The 4,621-nt window shown below is 39.1% G+C and overlaps 1 protein-coding gene across 1 annotated transcript in view; it reads left to right on the top strand.

Annotated features, from left to right (window-relative positions):
- Nucleotides 1–1,956: 1,956 nt before the first annotated feature.
- The window catches only part of PAT4 (Integrin-linked protein kinase pat-4), a 37,003-nt gene continuing 34,338 nt past the window's right edge, over nucleotides 1,957–4,621 (top strand). Inside the window, exons 1-2 of the mRNA XM_051213722.1 lie at nucleotides 1,957–2,354; nucleotides 2,385–2,702. The gene's annotated coding sequence lies outside the window, so the exon portion shown is untranslated. The remainder of the gene's footprint in view (nucleotides 2,355–2,384; nucleotides 2,703–4,621) is intronic.

Below are 4,621 nucleotides of genomic sequence, written 5' to 3'. Positions count from 1 at the left end.
TGGCCTCACAGACGATTAGTTCTCCAGGGAGAAAAAAGATGAGACATATAAATATTCAGATCGTTAGTAAACTTGCGGAATGACAACACAAGGTCCCCTTGCGTTTCATGATGCGATAAGAGGAAAAGTTTAAGACGTTTTGGGCGCTCATCGTTAGAAAATTTGGAAAGGCCTTCCATTAGTTTTGTCCCCACACCCTGAACACGCTCGAGTATGTTAGTTTTCTTAAGAGAACGTGAACTTTTTGTTCGGTAACAGTACTCTAGGTGTGGTCTCACTTAGGTGGAATATAAAATCCGAAACAACGCATCAAAGCAATTGAATGTTCATTGAAGTGACCACAACACCAGAAAACCTTTGAGGAATGCTGGGTTGCAATACGCAATTGCTTTTAAAATAGTTTCAAGTAGTTCTGAACGGATTAGGAAAAGCTTTCGCTTAATGGGCTCTCGTATCTAGTAGCAGTAGATCGTCGATTCCTCCAGATAGGAACCTAGGTATACCTGATGATAAAAAAGAAAAAAGTTAATTATGGAAAGGAACTGCCCCTATTCCTTAGGAATATGTCACGTTTCCTCTTAAAGGACTATCAGGAACTCGCTTGCACTACATCATCCGGCGGTGAATTCCAACATTTAACTACTCTTAAGGAGTAGAATGTCAACAGTACGTTCTGCCGTGTTGTGTCTCCAAGTTCTCGGTGTTTCTCCCAAGGTTTGCGTCGAGACTGAGCCTAAGTATGTGTTTAAGAGGATACCCAGGAGTGTTTAAGTTTTTATTGGTCGTTAAAAGGTCATCACTGATGTCCCAAAGTCCAGTGATCAGAGCCGCTCATCATAAGGTTTGAATTTTAGTGCCCCAACTGATTTCGTGGCTCGCCGCCGAATACTTTGCAGTTTATTCCTATCCTTTTGGAGTGAGGGAAGAAACATTATATTTTCATACCCTAAATGGGATTGAGTAGAACTGTTGTTTAGTCCAGTCGGCTAAAAACGCACCTCAAAGTTACTACTTCAAGGTGTGCTCGAATGGCATCTTTTTCGCAGATAGCGTAAGATTTCAGATTATAGGGTACCAACACTACTCATAAGTTACTGTTCCCTCTAAGTTTCATTTTCCTGCACCCATGGAAGCAAAGATGATCAGCTTCACTACTCATTGTTTTCCAGATCTTGATGTCATCTCCAAACAGCATGACTGACAACTTAGACAGTTCCGATTATTTTTTGATATGCAGAAGAACAAAGTAGGGGAAGCAATGTCGTGCCCTGTAGCACGTTAACCTAAAACTGGCACCTGTTCAGGTAATGTTCTATTCGTCGTCACTCCTGAGAAATTTGCGTACGGGCAGGATTTAAATCTTTGAATCTTTCCCTGAAGTATATGGCTATTACACTAGCAGATAAAGCGTTACCTTGGGCTGATGTTTGATCCTCTCTGGCACTCGGTAGGTTTGTTAAGTATGAGTGTTTATTTCGAAACCATTGTTTCTCAGGAGTGGCAGGTTGCATCATTCTGTGTGACGAAGTGAGGTAACGTGGTTTCTTTTTTAAAGTAACTAAACTCTCATGATGGTTAAACTGACAGATCAGTAGTTGGGCATAGTCTGCGTCCCTCCACATTTAAATATCGGGCTAACCATAACGTCCTTACAATCCTTACGGGGTTCAGTTAAAAACATGAAGTTATTGAATAGCATCGTCAGTGGTTCTGAAATAATTTCCGCAATCAATGTCAACAGTCATGAATATACCCATTGGGACCCGTAAACGTAACAGGTATGAGGTTAGTCAGCAAATGAAGAACAGCTAATACAGGTGCGAAAACCGACGAGTCAGTCAATTAAAAGAGTAGGACACCAAATTGCTATCAAAATTACAGTAAAATGCTATGCATTTTCGTCTATGACGGAAGTGTTACAGATGAATGAATTTTGATTTTGTCTCAAATAATTAACGAAAAGCTCTTTTCGTACATTCATGACTTACTTTTCGACGATTTTCAAAGTTCGATAATCTTCTAGTTCATCTCGTTCCTTCCAGGGCTAGGCAACATCACATTAGAAGTGTAAGAGTTAAAACAAAAGCTTTTTAACAGCCTACGTACATAATTTAAGTAATTTGATTCATCCATTTTGACGGCACGAAGTTGAGGGTTAATAGATTTTGGAGGTAAAATAGATTGCGGCGTTACTTCACCATTCATATGACGAAGTTCAACTTATCAAAGCTCAAGAAAACACTTTCAAAAACCAAGAGAAAGCCTAGACATCACTCTGGAAAAATCGAGAAAGTATCTAAACATTCCAAAAATCCAAAGAAGAACACTTTCGATTGCTTGATAAACGCTTCAATGTAAGTTTTTTCTCTTACACTCTAAGTTAGAGGTTTCGATTTCTGAATGAAAAGTTGTATACCTGCACAAGTGAAGAAGCAGCTGCTATTTTCAAGGAGGATCCTGAATCATTCGAAATATACCATGAAGGTTATCAACGCCAACTTTCCCAGTGGCCTCAAGATCCTCTCATCTGGGTCAAGAGTAAAATTATCGAAGAATGTTCAGATTTAATGGCAAACTACAAAGTAGCTGATCTTGGTTGTGGTGATGGAAGATTAAGTCAGTTATTGCCCAGTAATTACGAAGTGTACTCTTTTGATCTTGTCTCCGTAAACGAACGTGTCATTGCTTGTGATATGGCTCATGTAAGTCGTATCGTTATGTACCATGTACTTTATCGATGTTTATGACGATTTCTCCGTTGCTTACCATGCTTGCGCCTCCTGTTAGATTTCCCTGACACTTCCATAATTAATTGTTCTGTTGTGATAACTTAGTTGATTTGTAATATGTATAACTTGTTCCCAAAGTTGTTTGCATATGCAACAACTCAGTTAGATAGTTACGTGACTTAAGGAACACTCCGTTGCGCAAATGATTTTATTCTGGTGAGATGTCTCCCAACCATCGAGACATTGTACTATTTAGGCATCAGTCCTATTTTAATTCGTGGCTGTGAAATAATCTAAAAAAGTTCATTGTTTCAATGTAACTCATCTACCAACAGCAAACTTACTTTACTGGCTTCGGAGAACACCATTTGTGTCAGAATCAATTACACTATTCGGCTTATAGACGGGAATAAATGGATTAGGGTTCGCAACCCACTGGTCGGAACTAAATGTCTTGATCACCAACAGACTACTCCATCAAACGAAGAGAATGTACGTAAGTTAGAAGGATATAATGATAGTTTCTTCGGAGGATCGATCGCATGTATGATAGATTTTAGCCAAAAAATACAATCAAACCTCAATGCTTATAGAAATCTATCCGCTCAGGTGAATGCAACGTCCTAGTTACTAAGGGATTTTCAGACGACTAGTATTCTAACTCAAGTTCCAAGTTACTGATGAAAACACGACTTTCAGCTAGTAGTTTTCGGAGTCGAACTACGCTCTAGTCATTCCATTCCGGATATCTAAATAGTTTCACTGGCCCCTTGAATTCTAACGTGGTTCAAACCCTAGTTAGTAAAGTATCATTATCAAGATTTGATTTGATGATCTCTAATAAATTGAGCATTGGGTAGATTGTTATCAATAAATGATATATTCGTAATATCCCAATCCGTAGAAAACGTAAATTTTCCTACGTTTCATGACTCAGTTTAAGCCACTTCAGAGTAAGTAAAGCTGAGGACGAAAAGCTAATGTCCGGCGCTTTAACCGGATCACAAACCAATGGTGCACATGGGCTCCAGTATCCTGCGGGAACAAATGGCGTATGAACCAATCGTTGGTCACCGGCTACCATGGGGTGGCATCTCCTCACGATGCTCCACTGCCTTGTGGATCAGACCTTCAGGTCGAAGGCTCGGGGAGCGGCCCCCCTAAGATAACCACCTGCTTCGGTCTAGGCATCCGAGCAGTATCACAGCCCGCACACAAATATGATGGACTGTCGATAATTATGGAAAATACTTTTCTTGCTTCAACTATTAATCAAACGATTCACATTATTATTATTATTACTGTTGTTATTATTTACTACATCATTTATTCACTCTCTTTTATTCCTACTCTGTCTATCCTTATTTTTCGACTTATACAGCAGCTCGTCTATGGTGGAAATTCGGTTCTATCTAAACGTTCTCGAGTAGAGACGTTATCAGCTATGGCTCAGAATAGAAGCCAGTGGCGATCCTGTTGTAACCTTTTACTTTCGTCATAAAAAGTGGTTGCTTCTTCCTTAACTGAAAGATCTCTTCTGAGTGTACGTTTCTGTTTCCCCCATTGTTATTATTACACCACCTTACACTAATCTGTTCGTTATCGTTTTCTTTACGCTCCTTACCTTTTTTCCTTCTCATTAAATTCTCATTGTTTTGTGTGGCGCATATATATTTGGTGCCCTCCTGTACCAATATTTATGTGTTTAAATAAATAAATAAGTAAAGCTGTACTTTGTAAATGTTTTACAAAGATTTTTCACACATATCCCAACCTACATACTAACTTCCAGCACAATGCTGGTGGGTTGAGTGATGGCCTAACTATTCGACGTTTAACCTAAATGTTCTTTTAAAAAAAAACGAATATACACTAGTATGCTTCCTCTTTAT

The sequence above is a fragment of the Schistosoma haematobium genome, chromosome 3 (assembly GCF_000699445.3).
Source record: "Schistosoma haematobium chromosome 3, whole genome shotgun sequence".
Taxonomy (NCBI): Eukaryota; Metazoa; Platyhelminthes; class Trematoda; order Strigeidida; family Schistosomatidae; genus Schistosoma; species Schistosoma haematobium.
This window is presented reverse-complemented; position numbering and strand designations above follow the sequence as displayed.